This window comes from Engystomops pustulosus, chromosome 6, assembly GCF_040894005.1.
Source record: "Engystomops pustulosus chromosome 6, aEngPut4.maternal, whole genome shotgun sequence".
NCBI classification, from domain to species: Eukaryota; Metazoa; Chordata; class Amphibia; order Anura; family Leptodactylidae; genus Engystomops; species Engystomops pustulosus.
In genome coordinates this window covers 34,984,592-35,007,062 of record NC_092416.1, presented here as the reverse complement: position 1 = coordinate 35,007,062, position 22,471 = coordinate 34,984,592, and the positions used below count along the sequence as shown (strand labels likewise).

The window sequence follows — 22,471 nt, the reverse complement described above, 5'->3', positions numbered from 1 at the left end:
GATGTGTGAGAGGCGGAGACTCACATTACACCAGCCCCCGATGTATGAGAGGTGGGGACTCACATTACACCTGCCCACGATGTGTGAGAGGAGGGGACTCACATTACACCATCCCCCGATATATGAGAGGAGGGGACTCACATTACACCGGCCCCCGATGTATGAGAGGTGGGGACTCACATTACACCAGCCTCTGGTGTGTGAGAGGCAGAGACTCACATTACACCAGCCCCCGATGTGTGAGAGGCAGGGATTCACATTACACCAGCCCCCGATGTGTGAGAGCCAGGGACTCACATTACACCAGCCCCCGATGTGTGAAAGGCAGGGACTCACATTACACTTGCCCCCGATGTGTGAGAGGTGGGGACTCACATTACACCAGCCCCTGATGTGTGAGAGGTTGGGATTCACATTACACCAGCCCCCGATGTGCGAGTGGCAGGGACTCACATTACACCAACCCCAATGTGTGAGAGGTGGGGACTCACATTACACCAGCCCCCGATGTGTGAGAGGTGGGACTCACATTACACCAGCCCCCGATGTGTGAGAGGAGGGACTCACATTATACCGGCCCCCGATGTGTGAGAGGTGGGGACTCACATTACACCAGCCCCCGATGTGTGAGAAGCCAGGAGTCACATTACACTAGCCCCCTGATGTGTGAAAGGCGGAGACTCACATTACACCAGCCCCCGATGTATGAGAGGTGGGGACTCACATTACACCTGCCCCCGATGTGTGAGAGGAGGGGACTCACATTACATAATCCCCCGATATATGAGAGGAGGGGACTCACATTACACCAGCCCCCGATGTTTGAGAAGTGGGGACTCACATTACACCGGCCCCCGATGTATGAGAGGTGGGGACTCACATTACACCAGCCCCTGATGTGTGAGAGGCGGGGACTCACATTACACCCGTCCCCAGAGTGTGAGAAGCAGGGACTCACATTACACCAGCCCCCGATGTGTGAGAGGCAGGAATTCACATTACACCAGCCCCCGATGTGTGAGAGGCAGGGACTCACATTACACCAGCCCCCGATGTGTGAAAGGCAGGGACTCACATTACACTTGCCCCCGATGTGTGAGAGGTGGGGACTCACATTACACCAGCCCCTGATGTGTAAGAGGTTGGGATTCACATTACACCAGCCCCCGATGTGCGAGTGGCAGGGACTCACATTACACCTGCCCCAAATGTGTGAGAAGCAGGGACTCACACTACACCTGCCCCCGATGTGTGAGAGGCGGGGACTCACATTACACCAGCCCCCAATGTGTGAGAGGTGGGGACTCACATTACACCAGCCTCAGTGTGTGAGAGGCAGAGACTCACATTACACCAGCCCCCGATGTGTGAGAGGCAGAACCTCACATTACACCAGCCCCCAATTTGTGAGCCACGGGGCCTCAAATTACACCAGCCCCTGATGTGTGAGAGGTGGGACTCACATTACACCAGCCCCTGATGTGTGAGTGGCGGGGACTCACATTACACCAGCCCCCGATGTGTGAGAGGCCGGGACTCACATTACACCAGCCCACAATGTGTGAGTGGCGGGGACTCACATTACACCAGCCCCCGATGTGTGAGAGGTGAGGACTCACATTACACCAGCCCCCGATGTGTGAGAGGCGGGGACTCACATTACACCAGCCCCTAATGTGTGAGAGGTGAGACTCACATTACACCAGCCCCCGATGTGTGAGAGGTGGGGACTCACATTACACCAGCCCCCGATGTGTGAAAGGTGGGGATTCACATTACACTAGCCCCCGATGTGTGAGAGGCAGGGACTCACATTAAACCAGCCCCCAATGTGTAAGAGGCAGGACTCACATTACACCAGCCCCCGATGTGTGAGAGGCGAGGACTCACATTACACCAGCCCCCGATGTGTGAGAGGTGGGGATTCACATTACACCAGCCCCTGATGTGTGAGAGGTGGGGATTCACATTACACTAGCCCCCTATGTGTGAGAGGCAGGGACTCACATTACACCAGCCGCGGATGTGTGAGAGGCTGGACTCACATTACACCAGCCCCCGATGTGTGAGAGGTGAGGACTCACATTACACCAGCCCCCGATGTGTGAGAGGTGGGGATTCACATTACACTAGCCCCCGATGTGTGAGAGGCAGGGACTCACATTACACCAGCCCCCGATGTGTGAGAGGCAGGACTCACATTACACCAGCCCCCGATGTGTGAGAGGCGAGGACTCACATTACACCAGCCCCCGATGTGTGAGAGGCGGGGATTCACATTACACCAGCCCCTGATGTGTGAGAGGCGGGGACTCACATTACACCCCCCCCCCCCCTCCGATGTGTGAGGTGTGAGGACTCACATTACACCAGCCCCCGATGTGTGAGAGGCAGAGACTCACATTACACCAGCCCCCGATGTGTGAGAGGTGGGGATTCACATTACACTAGCCCCCGATGTGTGAGAGGCGGGGTCTCACATTACACCAGCCCCAGATGTGTGAGAGGCGGGGACTCACATTAAACCAGCCCCTGATGTGTGGGGGGCGGGGACTCACATTACACCAGCTCCCGATGTGTGAGAGGCAGGAATTCACATTACACCAGCCCCCGATGTGTGAGAGGCGGGGACTCACATTACACCAGCCCCAAATGTGTGAGAAGCAGGGACTCACACTACACCTGCCCCCGATGTGTGAGAGGTGGGGACTCACATTACACCAGCCCCCGATGTGTGAGAGGCGGGGACTCACATTACACCAGCCCCCGATGTGTGAGAGGCAGAACCTCACATTACACCAGCCCCCAATGTGTGAGCCACAGGGCCTCAAATTACACCAGCCCCTGATGTGTGAGAGGTGGGACTCACATTACACCAGCCCCTGATGTGTGAGAGGTTGGGATTCACATTACACTAGCTCCTGATGTGTGAGAGGTTGGGATTCACATTACACCAGCCCCCGATGTGCGAGTGGCAGGGACTCACATTACACCTGCCCCAAATGTGTGAGAAGCAGGGACTCACACTACACCTGCCCCCGATGTGTGAGAGGTGGGGACTCACATTACACCAGCCCCCGATGTGTGAGAGGTGGGGACTCACATTACACCAGCCCCAGTGTGTGAGAGGCAGAGACTCACATTACACCAGCCCCCAATGTGTGAGAGGCAGAACCTCACATTACACCAGCCCCCAATGTGTGAGAGGCAGAACCTCACATTACACCAGCCCCAGTGTGTGAGAGGCAGAGACTCGCATTACACCAGCCCCCAATGTGTGAGCCACGGGGCCTCAAATTACAACAGCCCCTGATGTGTGAGAGGTGGGACTCACATTACACCAGCCCCTGATGTGTGAGTGGCGGGGACTCACATTACACCAGCCCCCGATGTGTGAGAGGCCGGGACTCACATTACACCAGCCCACGATGTGTGAGTGGCGGGGACTCACATTACACCAGCCCCCGATGTGTGAGAGGTGAGGACTCACATTACACCAGCCCCCGATGTGTGAGAGGCAGGGACTCACATTACACCAGCCCCCAATGTGTGAGAGGTGAGACTCACATTACACCAGCCCCCGATGTGTGAGAGGCGGGGACTCACATTACACCAGCCCCCGATGTGTGAGAGGTGGGGATTCACATTACACTAGCCCCCGATGTGTGAGAGGCAGGGACTCACATTACACCAGCCCCCGATGTGTGAGAGGCAGGACTCACATTACACCATCCCCCGATGTGTGAGAGGCGAGGACTCACATTACACCAGCCCCCGATGTGTGAGAGGTGGGGATTCACATTACACCAGCCCCTGATGTGTGAGAGGCGGGGACTCACATTACACCCCCCCCCCCTCCTATGTGTGAGGTGTGAGGACTCACATTACACCAGCCCCCGATGTGTGAGAGGCAGAGACTCACATTTCACTAGCCCCCGATGTGTGAGGTGGGGACTCACATTACAGAAGCCCCTGATGTGCGAGAGGCAGGGACTCACATTACACCAGCCCCCGATGTGTGAGGTGGGGACTCACATTACAGAAGCCCCTGATGTGCGAGAGGCAGGGACTCACATTACACCAGCCCCCGATGTGTGAGAGGCGGGGACTCACATTACACCAGCCCCCGATGTGTGAGAGGCGGGGACTCACATTACACCAGCCCCCGATGTGTGAGAGGCAGGGACTCACATTACACCAGCCCCCAATGTTTGAGAGGCAGGGGACTCACATTACACCAGCCCCCGATGTGTGAGAGGCAGGGGGCTCACATTACACCAGTCCCTGATGTGTGAGAGGTTGGGATTCACATTACACCAGCCCCTGATGTGTGAGAAGCAGAACCTCACATTACACCAGCCCCCGATGTGTGAGAGGCAGGGGACTCACATTACACTAGCCCCCGATGTATGAGAGGTGGGGAATCACATTACACTTGCCCCCGATGTGTGAGAGGTGGGGTTTAACATTTAATTTGTGTTGCAAGCCAAGCAATTACATGCGCCGGGAAGAAGAAGGTGAACTCCAGCAGACTTTACAGGGGAAGCGACACATGCAGGATATCGGGCGAGCGATGTAATTGAATCACGGCAGATGTGCCTTCTCGTCTGACAAAGCACCTCGAGGAACGCACATGGACGGGTAAGTAAATGTGCCCCACTAGGGCACATTCTAAGAATGTCAGAAACTTCATTAAAAGTGCTCTGCCCGTGTATAATTCTGGGTGCAACACTTTCATTAAGAACCTACGCCAGAAATCATGAATCTGGCGCTTCCCTGTACTGGCCCGACAGAGTTCACCAACTTTTTTGTGGTGCACCTTTAACGTGGCCGAACGAAAACCCGACGGATTCGGAAAAAACGCTGCATTTTAAAAAGAAAATCTGTCGCGGAGCTTGTACTTTCCTTTCACACAATGGGGTGAATAGCTTGACACAATGGGGGTCATTTACTAAGGGCCCGATTCGCGTTTTCCCGACGTGTTACCCGAATATTTCCGATTTGCGCCGCTTGTACATGAATTGCCCCGGGTTTTTGGCGCACGCGATCGGATTGTGGCGCATCGGGGCCGGCATGCGCGCGACAGAAATCGGGGGGGCGTGGCCGAACGGAAACCCGACGTATTCGGAAAAACCGCCGCATTTAAAAACCGAAAATGTGTCGCTTGGGGAGCGCTCACCTTCACCTTCTATGGGATGGTGCATTCCGGGGCGTTAAGATTATTTTCGGCGCTGCAGCGCCACCTGGTGGACGGCGGAGGAACTACCATCTTAAATCCCAGCCGGACCCGAATCCTGTGCAGAGAACGCGCCGCTGGATCGCGAATGGGCCGGGTAAGTAAATGTGCCCCAATGGGGCAGATTTACTTACCCGTTCCATTCGCGATCCAGCGGCGCGTTCTCTGCGCTGGAATTCGGGTCCGGCCAGGATTCATTAAGGTAGTTCCTCCGCCGTCCACCAGGTGGCGCTGCTGCGCTGAAAAGCATCGGAACGTGCTGGAGTTCACCAAGCCAGGCTGAGTGAAAGTAAGTGCAAGCTCCGTGACAGATTTTCTTTTTAAAATGTGGCGCTTTTTCCGAATCCGTCGGGTTTTCGTTCGGCCACGCCCCCCGATTTCCGTCGCGTGCATGCCGGCGCCGATGCGCCACAATCCTATCGCGTGGCAATTCAGGGGAAATCAGCGCAAATCGGAAATATTTGGGTAACAGGTCGGGAAAACGCGAATCGGGCCCTTAGTAAATGACACCCAATATGCATGTTAAATCTGGCGCATGGTCCAACTGAGTGTTGGAACGCCCCCTAATTTGTGTTGCATGGAAGCCAGCGTAGCTGCTCCACAAAGGGGTCGCGTGCGACACAATAGTGGCACAGACACTTTTGAAATACCTGTGCAAGCCGTTTACACCTAGATAATGTGCAAAGTCCATCAGAAATGCAGTGCAAAGCCTTTAGTAAATGAAAAAAAAAAATGGTGCATTCTGCTGGAGAAGTGCAGGGGGCGCCACATTCATTAATCTGCCGCACATTACACCCTCTACACATAGGGGCAGATTTACTTACCCGGTCCATGCGCGTTCCAGCGGCGCGTTCTCTGCGGAGGATTCGGGTCTTCCGGCGATTCACTAAGGTAGTGCGCCCGATGTCCACCAGGTGTCGCTGCTGCGCTGAATTCTGTCAGAGTGCACTGAAGTTCACCGTCCTACGCTGGGTGCAGGTAAGCGTGCCAAGCAACACTTTTTTTTTTTTTAAATGCATCGGTTTTTCCGAATCCGTCGGGTGTTCTTTCGGCCACGCCACCCAATTTCTGTTGCGTGCATGCCGCTCACTGATACGCCACAATCCGATCGTGTGCGCCAAAATCCTGGGGCAATTCAGGTAAAATCAGCAATATTCGGATAACCCGTCAGAAAAACGGGATTCGGGCCCTTAGTAAATGACCCCCATAGAGCAGTTTGCACCAATTTAGATACATGCGGGCCAATGTGTATTTTTCAAGATATCCCCATTTTTGAACAATTTTTTTTACCCATCTTGATTTTTGGCGCTCTGAATGAAAATGACTTGAATTTTAATCAATGTAATTTTTCCTGGGGAATCCGAATATGAAATAAAACATGGGGGTTCCCAATCAGGGGGTGGGGTAGGGACCAGGTGTGGTACCATTGGAAAGTTTTTTGACACATATATTTTAGTTTTTCGATCTGATGTGTATTTCACGAGATATTCCACCGTCCGACCTGTTTGTTACAACCTGTATAGCACTGTGCAGTCTGGGAGAGCCATGGGGAGTTTCACAAAATGCAAACTGCAAAACCTGTTTGCATTTTGTGGATATTCTGTGTTTGACTTGGCTAAGCTTTAGTTTGTATATCTGCTTACTGATCCTGTCTATATAATCCAGATATAGGATTGAACTGATCCAATGTGACTTCATCTCTAACCCAACCAGCTACCTGCAGTCTACTGGAGAGCATAACTGCTGAACATAACTTGAGTAGTTGACATCCAAGTCTACTCGCCTGGCTGATTACCTGGTTACCTTAGACCCAACACTATAGTTTAGACTAAATCAATTATTGCCTCAATTCCATTTTTTTGGAGATTACAGGAAATCTACCATCAAACTCCATCATGACACTTACTCATAGATCCAGGCACCGTGACTGTGGTAATCTTCTTATATTTGTTATGGCCTCCTTCCTTCTAAAGCCAACTTTAATAATTATGCTAATGAGCATAAGGGGCTCTGCTTTACAGACTGTTACACTGTCTCACTCCCCCCCTGCCCCCTCAGTAGGAAGTGCTCACTGCATTAGGGCTGGAGTAGGAGGAGGGGCAGTGTAACAGCCTGTAAAGCCAGCTCACAGAGGGGATAGAGAAGCCCCTGAGACTCATTTGCATGATTTTAGAAGTTGATCTTAGAAGGAAGGAGGCCATGGATAACAAATATAAGAAGATTATCACAGTCAATTGCCTGGATCTATGAGTAATGTCCCTGGTTTATCATGCTAGATTTTGATAACGGATAACTGGATAATGGATAACTGGCTTCCATGAATGTACTTGTTATCCCCCCTACTATTATCTCTTCACCATGTGAAATCAAGATTGCCCCAATATCATGGATTGTTTATAGTTTTATGTTTTGTTAAATTATATCTAATTGTAGAGCATTTTCAGACTTATAGTAACAGCCACCAATAATAATAATAATTATCAGGTATGTACTTATAACTAATAGCAAGTAAAGCCAGATCCGGAAAAGGAGAAATATGAACCAACTGGGGCTCATTTACTAAGTGTCCGCAGACCGCACAAACGTCAGATATTCCTACAATTACCAATTTGCGCCGCATTTAAAAGGCTATTGTGGCGCAGGCGATCGCATTTTGGCGCAATCACGTCGGCTTTCATGCGAGCACAAATCCGGGGACTTGCCATCGGACAATCGTACGGATTCAGTCTGCAAGCCATGCACTTACATGCACCAGGAAGAAGGAGAACTCCGGCGGACCTGAGCGGGGAAGCGGCACATGCAGGAAATCGGGCGCAGAATCTCAGTGAATCATGCCAGAGTCCAACATCGTTGGAGAACGCACTGCGGGGATCGCGTCAGGACCGGGTAAGTAAATGTGCCCCACTGTGTAGCAGTGTATATATCAGTGCATACATAAGTGTATAAATGTGTGAATATTTAAATATATATATATTTTCTGAGGGTGTAGGGGGGGCCCATTCAGAAGTCTGCTTAGAGGCCCTGCCTCATCTAAGTTATGCTCCTGACCACAACCAGACCCCAATATAAGCTTGTGCTCTAACTGAAATATATACCTGGACAACTATCAAAAAAAAAGAAAATAAATCTCCAGGATCTTCCTCCTTGGATCAACAATTGCCTTGAGGTTGTGTTCTCATATTCAGGTTTTGCAATGCAGTTATTCAAGCCAAAACTTATCGATACACAAGCAAAGAGTCTATAAGGAACAAATGTACATCAGTGACTTTTGAATAATCTTTGCATAAATATAGTGTACAAGTGAATATAAGAGACTCTGTAAAATACCTTATCAAGCTAAATTGCTTCCTGAATATTTCCGCAATCGGATTGTGTCGCATTGGCGCCGGCTTTCATGCGACACAAATCGACTGATTTGGACAAACCGCAGTATTTAACAAATTTGTGTTGCAAGATCTGCACTCACACCGGGAAGAAGAAGGTGAACTTTGGCGGACCTGAGTGGAGAAGCAACACATGCAGGAAATTGGACGCACGATCTTAGTGAATCGGGGCAGCTCCGAATCCTCGTCGGACAACGCACCTTGAGGATCGCGACGAGACGTATATGTGCCCCACTGTGACAGTCTTCTAATATTTATTATCCATAGCCTCCTTCCTTCTAAAATCAACTTTTAAAATTGTTAAAGAGTCTGAAAGGATCCCTGGGTTGTTACCAGAGCCTCTCTGAGCTTCACAGGTTGTTACACTGTACACGGAGCACTTCCCCCTCTCACAGTGTGGTCTAACTTCCTCTGTTGCAGTGAGATTACATCAGGGAGAAAGAGGGGTAAGTACTGATAGCAGAGAGAAAGTGGGAGACAATATAACAGCATATGAAGCTACTAGAGGCCCTGGTAACACCACCTAAGGAACACTTTCAAGCTCATTCACAATATTTTAAAACCTGGCAACGGTAAGATGAATGTAGTATCAAAGAAAAGTTCTCTAGCAGTTCAGAAGATAAAAATTAAAAACTTGACTTTATTGAAACATGATGAAAATTGTGCAGTATATCCAGATTCTGTTTGTGGATGTACAACACAAATTTATATAGAGTCTCTATAGTGTTCTCTGAAGTGCTGGAGAACTTTTCCTACCTGGTTCATCATACTTGATTTTGATGGTATATTTCCTTTAAGCTTCCTGGCTTTCTTCATAAAAAAGCAAAAAGCACACAGATAAAAAGAAGAAAACCAGATAAGGAAGATAGGGAGAGAAAGTATATAAAGGAGAAAGAGGGAGAGGCGAGGTAAGGATATGGAACCAAGAGGAAGAATCTAAACTCTCTGCTGCAGCCCACGTTGCTGCAGATGGTGCTGCCTGAGGCAAGAGGCTCAGGGCTAATGCACCCATGATCTGCCTCCCATTTATCCGCATAGGATATTTGCATTCTACTGTATATGTGGAGTGAATTGGGTCCGAGTATACCTGCAAATTAAGACCCAAGGGATGTGGTTATAAAAAAAAGTACATTAAATGAGGCATGAGGGCTTGGGGGATGAAGTGATAAAGTTTCTTGTACCTTTCAGAAGAGGGGAACCCAAAACAGGATTTTAATTACTTAAAGTAAGTCAAGAGAAAGGAGATTATATGTTACACAATCCATTGCTCACCTGGGATCTAGGAGAGATCAGGTGAATATGCAGAAGGAGAAATAGGGGTAGGTGGGATGAGATAAGGCCTTGGGGGAATCCTTTTGAGGTCCATGTGTGTAATGTACCAGAGTTAAGCCATTATGAATCCACACCTGGGGTTCAATGCTATATGGACCCAGTGGAACGGATCAGTCTACTGAGGTTTTTAGCAACTCATGTTCAGAAGTTCACATGTAGGCTTCACAGGTTCACAAGTAAGATAAGGGCCTAAATCCTGGTCATAATTGCATTTTCTTCCCCTCTAGTTAGGCTGCATGGAACAACACTACCACCATGTGTTGGAAATAGGTAGACATCTGTGCAATGCTTTTACATGTACTACTGTGTAACCCAAGGGTTAACTTCAGTTCTGTTGAAACTAGCTTGAAACATATTGTATCAATCCTGTGGTAATCCAGGCTTGACATTGGCTGGCACCTCATAGCATGGTTACAAGAAGACCAGGGCTGCAGCTCGGAGTCAGTTTTGCCCAGTGAGTCTATGGGAATGGAGCATACATTTTGACATGGATTGCTGAGCTGCTACTGCAGCAGAGCCAAACAGGCTCCAAAGGAGGTAATGCAGACTACTTTACCCATAGGTCCATTGCTGTGGCACAAAAACATTCCTACAAGTAAGGATTGGTACCCACACCAGAAGCCAGCAAAGAGACAGACCAGAAACCATTTCCAGCCTATTACATGCTGTTTGCCATTAAAGGAACTGTACATTTTATCCATGTTATTTCAGTGTCTCCAGTGTGCATCCCTGGCCTGCCCTTAACATCAACAGCCTCCCTCCTGTCAGTGATTGACCACCTCTATACACCGGTAGGGCCCCAGGGGGGGGGCTATCTACCATACTGTTCTACTAGATAAGAACTTTGTTTTGGTCATCTTTTTGTATATTTCAATTGTTTTAATTTGTTTGGGATATCTTGTAGTTTGACAGCACATCTGCCGATATTGATTGCATCTGTAGTTCTGTAGTTGTAGAGTCGTGCTATACATCTGGTGTCTGCGGCTATAGACTTAGACTTCTTGAGGCTCACTTTGCCATGTTTCCTCAAAGGGACGCAGCATTTATCCTTATGTACGTTGGGTCCTCCGAATGAATTTAGTAAATCTTTTCCTTACCCATTTATGCCCCCTCCCCGACAGATGGCAGCATAAAAAAGGACATTCGCTATTGCAATTTCGTAAAACAGCTTCACTATTTCTGTGCATATATTACACCACTTGAGCCTTCTTAAGAGGTACAATCTGGACATTGCTTTACTGTACACCCTTTCGTTGTTTGTTCTCCAATCTAGCCTGTCAGCATTGTACACACCTAAATACCTGTACGATCTGACCTGCTCAATAGGTTGCCCTTAGATCACATTCTGTTTTGGGGCTGTTTTGTTCCTTCTCAAATCAATCATCTTTGGCAATATTAAGAACCCTAACCTCCCCATCGTTCATGCTGATACAATGTGGACCTCTCTACCCTGGTAATGGAGCCCTGCCATAGGATACAGCCTCTGTAGTGTCCTCCTCCTCCTCTCTTCCCCCTTAGCCTCTGTAGTATCCTCCTCGTCCTGTCTCCCCTCCTCAGCCTCTGTAGTGTCCTCCTCCTCCTCTCTTCCCCTTTAGCCTCTGTAGTATCCTCCTCGTCCTGTCTCCCCTCCTCAGCCTCTGTAGTGTCCTCCTCCTCCTCTCTTCCCCCTTAGCCTCTGCAGTATCCTCCTCGTCCTGTCTCCTCTCCTCAGCCTCTGTAGTGTCCTCCTCCTCCTCTCTCCCCCCTTAGCCTCTGTAGTATCCTCCTCGTCCTGTCTCCCCTCCTCAGCCTCTGTAGTGTCCTCCTCCTCCTCTCTTGCCCCTTAGCCTCTGTAGTATCCTCCTCGTCCTGTCTCCCCTCCTCAGCCTCTGTAGTGTCCTCCTCCTCCTCCTCTCTTCCCCCTTAGCCTCTGTAGTATCCTCCTCGTCCTGTCTCCCCTCCTCAGCCTCTGTAGTGTCCTCCTCCTCATCTCTTCCCCCTTAGCCTCTGTAGTATCCTCCTCGTCCTGTCTCCCCTCCTCAGCCTCTGTAGTGTCCTCCTCCTCTCTTCCCCCTTAGCCTCTGTAGTATCCTCCTCGTCCTGTCTCCCCTCCTCAGCTTCTGTAGTGTCCTCCTCATCCTCTCTTCCCCCTCAGCCTCTGTAGTGTCCTCCTCATCCTCTCTTCCCCCTCAGCCTCTGTAGTGTCCTCCTCATCCTGTCTCCCCTTCTCAGCCTCTGTAGTGTCCTCCTTGTCCTCTCTTCCCTCTCAGCCTCTGTAGTGTCCTCCTCATCCTGTCTCCCCTCCTCAGCCTCTGTAGTGTCCTCCTCCTCCTCTCTTCCCCCTTAGCCTCTGTAGTATCCTCCTCGTCCTGTCTCCCCTCCTCAGCCTCTGTAATGTCCTCCTCCTCCTCTCTTCCCCCTTAGCCTCTGTAGTATCCTCCTCGTCCTGTCTCCCCTCCTCAGCCTCTGTAGTGTCCTCCTCCTCCTCTCTTCCCCCTTAGCCTCTGTAGTATCCTCCTCGTCCTGTCTCCCCTCCTCAGCCTCTGTAGTGTCCTCCTCCTCATCTCTCCCCCCTTAGCCTCTGTAGTATCCTCCTCGTCCTGTCTCCCCTCCTCAGCCTCTGTAGTGTCCTCCTCAGCCTCTGTAGTATCCTCCTCGTCCTGTCTCCCCTCCTCAGCCTCTGTAGTGTCCTCCTCCTCCTCTCTTCCCCCTTAGCCTCTGTAGTATCCTCCTCGTCCTGTCTCCCCTCCTCAGCCTCTGTAGTGTCCTCCTCCTCCTCCTCTCTTCCCCCTTAGCCTCTGTAGTATCCTCCTCGTCCTGTCTCCCCTCCTCAGCTTCTGTAGTGTCCTCCTCATTCTCTCTTCCCCCTCAGCCTCTGTAGTGTCCTCCTTGTCCTCTCTTCCCTCTCAGCCTCTGTAGTGTCCTCCTCATCCTCTCTTCCCCCTCAGCCTCTGTAGTGTCCTCCTCCTCCTCTCTTCCCCCTTAGCCTCTGTAGTGTCCTCCTCGTTCTGTCTCCCCTCCTCAGCCTCTGTAGTGTCCTCCTTGTTCTCTCTTCCCTCTCAGCCTCTGTAGTGTCCTCCTCATCTTCTCTTCCCCCTCAGCCTCTGTAGTGTCCTCCTCATCCTCTCTTCCCCCTCAGCCTCTGTAGTGTCCTCCTCGTCCTGTCTCCCCTCCTCAGCCTCTGTAGTGTCCTCCTCATCCTCTCTTCCCCCTCAGCCTCTGTAGTGTCCTCCTTGTTCTCTCTTCCCCTCCTCAGCCTCTGTAGTATCCTCCTCGTCCTGTCTCCCCTCCTCAGCATCTGTAGTGTCCTCCTTGGTCTCTCTTCCCTCTCAGCCTCTGTAGTGTCCTCCTCCTACTCTCTTCCCCCTTAGCCTCTGTAGTGTCCTCCTCGCCCTGTCTCCCCTCCTCAGCCTCGGTAGTGTCCTCCTCCTCCTCTCTTCCCCCTTAGCCTCTGTAGTATCCTCCTCGTCCTGTCTCCCCTCCTCAGCCTCTGTAGTGTCCTCCTCCTCCTCTCTCCCCCCTTAGCCTCTGTAGTGTCCTCCTCGTCCTGTCTCCCCTCCTCAGCCTCTGTAGTGTCCTCCTTGTTCTCTCTTCCCCCTCAGCCTCTGTAGTGTCCTCCTCCTCCTCTCTTCCCCCTCAGCCTCTGTAGTGTCCTCCTCGTCCTGTCTCCCCTCCTCAGCTTCTGTAGTGTCCTCCTTGTTCTCTCTTCCCCCTCAGCCTCTGTAGTGTCCTCCTTGTTCTCTCTTCCCCTCCTCAGCCTCTGTAGTGTCCTCCTCGTCTTGTCTCCCCTCCTCAGCCTCTGTAGTGTCCTCCTTGTTCTCTCTTCCCTCTCAGCCTCTGTAGTGTCCTCCTCCTACTCTCTTCCCCCTTAGCCTCTGTAGTGTCCTCCTCGTCCTGTCTCCCCTCCTCAGCCTCTGTAGTGTCCTCCTCCTCCTCTCTTCCCCCTTAGCCTCAGTAGTATCCTCCTTCTCCTGTCTCCCCCCCTCAGCCTCTGTAGTGTCCTCCTTGTTCTCTCTTCCCCTCCTCAGCCTCTGTAGTGTCCTCCTCGTCCTGTCTCCCCTCCTCAGCTTCTGTAGTGTCCTCCTTGTTCTCTCTTCCCTCTTAGCCTCTGTAGTGTCCTCCTCACCCTCTCTTCCCCCTTAGCCTCTGTAGTATCCTCCTCGTCCTGTCTCCCCTCCTCAGCCTCTGTAGTGTCCTCCTCTCTTCCCCCTTAGCCTCTGTAGTATCCTCCTCGTCCTGTCTCCCCTCCTCAGCCTCCGTAGTGTCCTCCTCCTCCTCTCTTCCCCCTTAGCCTCTGTAGTATCCTCCTCGTCCTGTCTCCCCTCCTCAGCCTCTGTAGTGTCCTCCTCATCCTCTCTTCCCCCTCAGCCTCTGTAGTGTCCTCCTCGTCCTGTCTCCCCTCCTCAGCCTCTGTAGTGTCCTCCTTGTTCTCTCTTCCCCCTCAGCTTCTCTAGTGTCCTCCTTGTCCTCTCTTCCCTCTGTAGTGTCCTCCTTGTTCTCTCTTCCCCCTCAGCCTCTGTAGTGTCCTCCTCGTTCTCTCTTCCCCTCCTCAGCCTCTGTAGTGTCCTCCTCGTTCTCTCTTCCCCTCCTCAGCCTCTGTAGTGTCCTCCTCGTTCTCTCTTCCCCTCCTCAGCCTCTGTAGTGTCCTCCTCATCCTCTCTTGTCCTGTCTTCTGTTGTCCTGTCTTCCTCCTCATCCTCTCTTCCTCTTCAACCTCTGTAGTATCCTCTTCATCCTCTCTCCACTGTCTCCCCTCAGGCTCCGTTGTCCTGTCTCCCCTCGGCCTCCGTTGTCCTTTCTTCCCCCTCAACCTTCCCTGTCTCCCCTCAGCCTCCGTTGTCCTGTCTCCCCCATCAGCCTCCCCTGTCTCTCCTCGGCCTTTGTTGTCCTGTCTCCCCCCTCAGCCTCCCCTCGGCCTCCGTTGTCTTGTCTCCCCCCACAGCCTCCACTGTCTCCCCTCGGCCTCCGTTGTCCTGTATCCCTCCTCAGCCTCTCCTGTCTCCCCTTGGCCTCCGTTGTCCTGTCTCCCCCCCCTCAGCCTCCGTTGTCCTGTCTCCCCCCTCAGCCTCCCCTTCTCCCCTCGGCCTCTGTTGTCCTGTCTCCCCCTTCAGCCTCTCCTGTCTCCCCTCGGCCTCTGTTGTCCTGTCTCCCCCCTCGGCCTCCGTTGTCCTGTCTCCCCCCTCAGCCTCTTCTGTCTCCCCTCGGCCTCCGTTGTCCTGTTTCCCCCCTCAGCCTCCTCTGTCTCCCCTTGGACTCCGTTGTCCTGTCTCCCTCCTCAGCCTCCCCTCGGCATCCGTTGTCCTGTCTCCCCCCTCAGCCTCACCCCTCAGCCTCCTCTGTCTCCCCTCGGCCTCCGTTGTCCTGTCTCCCCCTCAGCCTCCCCTGTCTCCCCTCGGCCTCCGTTGTCCTGTCTCCCCCTCAGCCTTCCCTGTCTCCCCTCGGCCTCCGTTGTCCTGTCTCCCCCTCGGCCTCCGTTGTCCTGTCTCCCCTCGGCCTCCGTTGTCCTGTCTCCCCCTCAGCCTCCTCTGTCTCCCCTCGGGCTCCATTGTCCTGTCTTCCCCCTCAGCCTCCCCTGTCTCCCCTCGGCCTCCGTTGTCCTCTCTCCCCCCTCAGCCTCTCCTGTCTCCACTCGGCCTCCGTTGTCCTGTCTCCCCCCTCAGCCTCCTCTGTCTCCCCTCGGCCCTTCGTTGTCCTGTCTCCCTCCTCAGCCTCCCCTCAGCATCCGTTGTCCGGTCTCCCCCCTCAGCCTCCTCTTCTCCCCTCAGCCTCCCCTCGGCCTCCGTTGTCCTGTCTCCCCCCTCAGCCTCCCCTCGGCCTCCGTTGTCCTGTCTCCCCCCTCAGCCTCCCCTGTCTCCCCTCGGCCTCCGTTGTCCTGTCTCCCCCCTCAGCCTCCCCTCGGCCTCCGTTGTCCTGTGTTCCCGGGCTGCGTGTCCCAGGTGTGCGGGAGGCTGGGAGGACTGAGCACAGGAGACAGGAGGAGGAGGGAGAGCAGGAAGCAGTTACAGGGGAGAGGCTCTTATTTTGACAGCGGGCAGGCAGAGCGTCTGTGGATCCAGTGTCTTCCCACATCCGAGCTCCTGAGCCCCCGGGAGGGAGCGGGGAGAGCAGTGCTGCGCCGCGGGGAGGGGGCTCGTCCTTCCCGGGGTGCGCGTCCATTCTGTGGCCGGATTGTGAGGCGGAGGTGGCGGGCAGGCGGCTTCCATGCAGCACGGAGGAGGGGGCAGGATGAGAGGGGGCTCCGTGCTCCGTGCCCCGGCTGCGGCTCCCTCTCCCCCTCTGTCCCCGAGCTGCGGATGCTGAGAAGGGGAAGGATCCCCCTCCAGGAGGCCGGAGACAAGATGGGAGGCCGCAGGGGAGAGCAGTGACAGGTAAGGACAAGGCGCCAGGTGCGGGCACCGTGCCCATCTGTGCTGGCATCTGGTATGTGTGCCCGAGCAGCCATACAAGGAGCTGCCATACATGTGACATCATAATCACCAATACGTGTAACATGGGACGTCATAGCCAAAAGGGTAACAATTGTGCAGCGTATACGGTCATATTCACACCTGGTTATCCTCTGACCACTGTTGTAATGTGGTCGTGGCTCTTCCCCCACGTGTGACCAAGGCCTAGGGGTGTCCATAAGGGTATCGCGTCCGATTAATCATCATTAGGACCGTGGACAGCACCCATGACCCATTAGGGATCTACCTACGTAGTCACAGAGACGTCAGCTAAAGTGTAGTCGTAGTCAGAACAAAGTATCTTCCTTACAGTTTGCTATGTAGAAAATAAACCGGATAAGATGGAGAAAAATAAACATCGGAAATTAAAAGTAATCGAAGTGGCAACGTGTGTTCTGATCACGGCTGGAGCACTCACTCCCTTAGGTGGTCATTTCATATTGCAGATTTCACCTTCTCCCATTGAAATATGAGATTTTTTTTATACACAAGACCAAATGTTTCTGTGTATTACAATACCTTGTGGTTACAAAGTTACTGAGATGAGCCATGGATTGTATAATGTGCCGCATGTTGTTATTCCGCACTGGATTTCTCCCCTCTGAGGCCGGAGACAGGTGACCGTGGTCGGTCTGTGAATCCTGGATCATGATTCCAATTCGGTCCCTCTGTTTTGAATGGAAGCAGGGACTCCTTGCATCATTATGAACGTGATCCTTGGAGTCCCGTCCACAACACTGTGTTTTGTCTGTGAAATCAGGCCTACACAAGCACAGGGATCCTAAGATCTGAAAGATTATCTGTGGGTTCTGGAGAAAGTCTGAGGTGAAGCCACGATTTTCCACATACATTTAGGGGCACCAGAATCCGTATGGATGTCCATCTTTGGCTCGGGAAACCTAGTTCATGCTTCCTTTTGACCGCAGCTCGGCTGAACTGGACCCACAACATCATAGATCTCTACAATACAATACTACAGACGGTCCCCTACTTAAGGACACCCGACTTACAGATGACCCCTAGTTACAGACGAACCCCTCTGCCCACTGTGACCTCTGGTGAAGCTCTCTGGATGTTACTATAGTCCCAGACTGCAATGTTCAGCTGTAAGGTGTCTGTAATGAAGTTTTATTGATCATCCTTGGTCCCATTACAGCAAAAAATTTTGACACTCCAATTGTCCCTGGGGAAAAAGAAAACTTTGTCTCGATCTACAATTATAAAATATACAGTTTCGACTTACATACAAATTCAACTGAAGAACAAACCCAAGGAACTTATCTTGTACGTAACCCAGGGGCTGCCTGTATTGAGTTCTGTTCCATCAAGCTGTGATTGGTCCTTACAAATTTGTTAACTTTATTTTATAGGCACCTGTGTCTGTCCTTAGTGGATATTCCCATTCAGCAGAATTGTTGCAGGTTTTCGGATTGAGGCTGTGTTTAGCGGGAAGCACATGGACTTTTGCAAACCCTGCTCATGTAAACGGAATAGGACCTGCTGTATGTCAATACCGCCCATACATGGATTATAATATTGGCGTTTTCTGTGATAGTCCAGGGCCTAAACCTTCTTAGGTGCCCATGGCTACCCAAATCACCCACAAAATGTTTATACTGAGAAGGATCTTCACCCTTGAAATCTTCTTACATCTGTTCCTGCACTCAATACACATGTACACAAGAGCCATTTTAGGACCTTTAAAGGTCCTGGAGCAGCAGAAAGGACACATCCTCCATTCCCTAAGAAGCTGATTCTAGTATGAGATGTAGGAAGTGACTCCAGACTTGTAGGGACTATAATATTCATACAGCCCAGGGCCTATGGCAGTCTTAATCCGCCCCTGATTCATCCTAATAGTTTCTATCACTCAGCACAGGTTCTATTTTCACGGCAGATTATCTGCTGCAGATTTGCCGGGGTGTAATCCTTTGTTATATAGAGTAGCAGCAAAGTGGTGGAGATTAACCCAAGTCAGATCCACGCCTGCACGAGCTGCCCGGTGGTGTAAGGCTGCAGCATGTCGATTGATGCTGCAGGTTTTTCCCTATGTGGATTTAATGTATCTTTTATGCAATGTATACTAAATAAGGAAAGAACGTAGCAATGTTTCTTCCCATAGGTGTCTAGTGTTGGCCAGTATAATAAGGTCCTCAGCCTTAAAGGGGATGTTTGGTTTTTAGAAGTTGATCAGCTTTCCTTAGCACCAACTCCACTTCCATCCATCATATGAATAGGGTCAGTGTACAATGCACAGTACAGGCGGTCCCCTACTTAAGGACACCCGACTTACAAACAACCCATAGTTACAGACAGACCCCTCTGACCTCTGGTGAAGCTCTCTGGATGTTACTATAATCCCAGATTGCAATAATCAGCTGTAAGGTATCTGTAATGAAGCTTTATTGATAATTCTTGGTCCCATTACAACAAAAAATGTTTAAACTCCAAATGTCACTGGGGCCCAAATTTTTTTTTTGTCTGGATCTACAATGATAAAATATACGCTTTCGATGTACATACAAATTCAACGTAAGAACAAACCTCCGGACCCTATCTTGTACGTAACCCGGGGACTGCCTGTACTGCTGCTATACTAGTCCTCGGGTTACGCACAAGATAGGTTCTGTAGGTTTGTTCTTAAGTTGAATTTGTATGCAAGTCAGAATTGTGTATTTTATAATTGTAGATCCAGACCAAATATTTTTGGTCTCTGTAACAGTTGGATTTTAAAAATGTTGGATTGTCATAAGAACCAGAATTAATAATAAAGCTTAGATAATAGCCGTTTATTGTAGTCTGCAATCACACACTTTGTTTGCGTTTAACGCATGCATTTTCCAAACAGCTGTAGAGGAGATTTGCCTAATTACATTGTTGTCAACATTGTGTTAACTTTTGCGTTTCATTTTGTAACCGCAATGTCAACACACTTGTTAACAAAGGCATGTGTGCCTTTAACTCATTTGTTAAAGGGATTATCCGGGTATAAAATTTTACTTAGGACCGGGCTAAAAATAATAAACGTGTACTTACCTCCTCCAGCGCTGCTGATGTCCCGCGCCGCGGTCAGTCTCCTCTGTGCGCCGGTTTGGTTACTAGAGCACACAGGGAGCTTCCTGCCGGCCGGAAGTTCCCATCCGACAACGTCACCCAGCACTTACAACGCTGAGAGATAGGGACGGATGGGAGGAGCTGACCACATCGCCGGCTGGAAGCTTCGTGTGCGCGGCTTCTGTGGCCCTGTAAACAAACAGGGGCATGGATCAAACGGATTGTGGCACGGGACATCAGCGGCGCCGGAGGCGGTAAGTGCATGTTTATTAGTTTTAAATAGCACTGCCCTAAGTACATTTTTATACCCGGATAACCCCTTTAACGAAGTGTTAACTGTCCAATCACAGCCATGTCTAGTTTCTAGGAGCGTAAAACTGATTGGCTTCGTTTGGCGCAGCTTCCGAACAGAAGATGCGGAACCGGAGGGTGGTGTCACACGGTCAGTTTTTCAGATGCAGTTTTTGATGCCCAAACCAGGCGTGGAGTGAAAATAGAGGAGGAGTAGCACTTCCTAATGATGATACACATCTGCTTTTGGCTTCAAAAACTGCATCGGAAAAACTGAACGTGTAGACGCACCTTTAAGTTCGGGAATGCTCATCTCTAGTAAAGATTAAAATGATCAAATCGATTATTTTAGCCATCAGCAATACAATGACTTTTTTTTATTAACTGTCACCAGATGGAATAAAGTCTTGCGCCTTCCGTGAATGTTTTTTCATCCTTGTAAACTGAATATTTCTGTCCATTTCTGTCTAGAGGCCTGCAAACACAGGAAATTATTGTCTAAGTGCAAATTTTAAAAAAGGCACAATTTGTTGTGCAAATCATACCATTGCGCTCATATAGGCGCATATCAATGTTACAAAAGGCGAAAACACCTGGAAGCCGGAGAAATACTAGGACAAATAAGGCTCAAACCAGGAGCTACTGGAAAAAGGTGCAAAAAATTGTGCAATAACCCAAAGCGCTCAAAAAGTCACTAAAATACAACCAAAAAAGGCGCATCAGACTAAGATAAATGACCCCCATTGGGCATGGGGGAGTATGGTGTACGGCTTCCTAAATATTTCTGGCCACCTCAGTGCTGTATATCCGGCATATTTTGTCCTTCCTAGTAGTTTATCCATCACATGTTGCTTGTGCCACATCACTAATAGATGTTGGCTCTCTGTGCACTGACTTCCTGATGAACTTGGATTTTGGATGCAATCAATGGAATCTACCATCCAAATCCAGCCTGAACAACCAGGGGACACTTACTCATCGATCCAGGCACCGTGACTGTGGTAATCTTCTTAGGCTGCAGTCAAACATGGCGTTTTGAACCCATTTTTGGTCCGTTTTTAAGCAATCCATTAAAAACCGCATGCGTTTTTGACAGGTTTTACCAATTATCTTAATTAGAACTTGTCAAAAAATGATGCGTTTTGAGTTTTAATTAAGATAATTGGTAAAACCTGTCAAAAATGGATGCGTTTTTTTGACGGACTGATTAAAAACGGGCCAATAACAGGTTCGAAACGTAACGTGTGACCGCAACCTTACATGTGTGATCCATGGCTTCCTTACATCTAAGGTCAAACTTTAAAATCATGCAAATGAGTCTTAGGGGCTACCCTAGCCCCTCTGTGATCTCACTTTACAGACTGTTACATTTTCTAAGAAGGGGACTTAAAAACGGAAACGCAAAACTGGAAAAGGACCTGGTAAGAAAAGGGTAAAACATCCCCCCCCCCCTCCTAGACGATAAGATTTTGCAGGTTTAGGATTGAGTTTCTTTATTTGGCCCTGCAGGATTGGTTGAATAAATTAGCGCCATGTGTGATATTATGGTCCGGATGAATACAGCTGACGTGTGATGCAACAAAATGGAAATGTAAAAGCAGAAAAGAATTTGATTGTGAACCCTTTGCAGACGTCTCCTTTTCCCGTGATGGATGTATTCCTGTCCCTGCGCATATATAATGCATATTTTATACTTGGCGAGTGACCTGAGCTCTGCTGTGTGAGGAGCAGCGCACCGCTGACAGTCATGTGACAAGGACATCGCTGCGGAGGATAACACACAACGCTGTCCCGGGGGCTCCTCAGTGTGATGTTTATCAGATGTCTACAAATAACCCGGCAGATCTCTCCTGATCACATGCCTGTCTCTGTCACTTGTACATTTCTTCTACACTGTCAGGTTGTGAACATGTGAAACACTTTATGCAAATATGCAAAAAAAAAAAAAAAAACTTCTATCACCGGGGCTGGGGGTCCATGTGCTGTGCCCACTTACATGCACCGTATTGGCTGGGATCATCAGGGGTCACAATCCATTGCTGGGACAGTCGGGAGTCTCTTAGAGACTCATAGAGCGATCTGTAATGAAAAATTAACTAACAATCATAATCATGATAGTAACGATCTATCATAATATAAAAACAATTACTCCTGGTGGTAAACCTATAAAAAAAAACACAAAAGTTTGAATCATCACTTTTTCATCCGACATAAAAATTAGCATTAAGAAAGGCCCCAAAAAGGCTCAGAAGCGTAAAAGTTATTGGCCGTAGAATAAGACATTGCGACAGTTTTTTCCTTTCTCAAAAGATTAAAATTTTCTTAATGGCGTAAAAACACAAAAGAAAACATAAATTTTGTATTTCTGTGATCATACTGATTTAGCTTCCAATAAAATCCCCCGACCCATTGTTTTTACTATAGTCACCAGCGGAGACTAGAGCTAATCGAAACAATCCTGGTCTAAACAGGTCTGACAGGCCGGAGCCTATAAGTCGGTTCTGCGCGCTGTCCACTGGTGTGGGGGGGGGGGGGGATTTTAAGACTGGGTGCAAAGCGGCAGTTTTAAAGGGGTTGGGCACTCTTTTTCAAAAGTTGCTCATGTGCTTTTACTGCCTAAATAATAATCCCTTAATGTTCATCAAGTTATTAAGTAGTCCCGCTACCTACTTTGTGCAAACTTTCTGTGATTCTTTGTTTATATGTCTGAGCTCTGCTGAATAGGAGGAGCTGTAGCAGGAGAGTTATGA

At 50.1% G+C, this 22,471-nt stretch overlaps 1 protein-coding gene across 2 annotated transcripts in view; it reads left to right on the top strand.

The window, feature by feature from the left end:
* The first annotated feature begins 15,789 nt into the window (after nt 1–15,789).
* Nucleotides 15,790–22,471, top strand: part of BCL9L (BCL9 like) — a 29,472-nt gene continuing 22,790 nt past the window's right edge. The window contains exon 1 of one of the 2 annotated variants that reach the window (XM_072155649.1): nt 15,790–16,298. The gene's annotated coding sequence lies outside the window, so the exon portion shown is untranslated. The remainder of the gene's footprint in view (nt 16,299–22,471) is intronic. The other variant, XM_072155648.1, reaches the window with a different exon arrangement.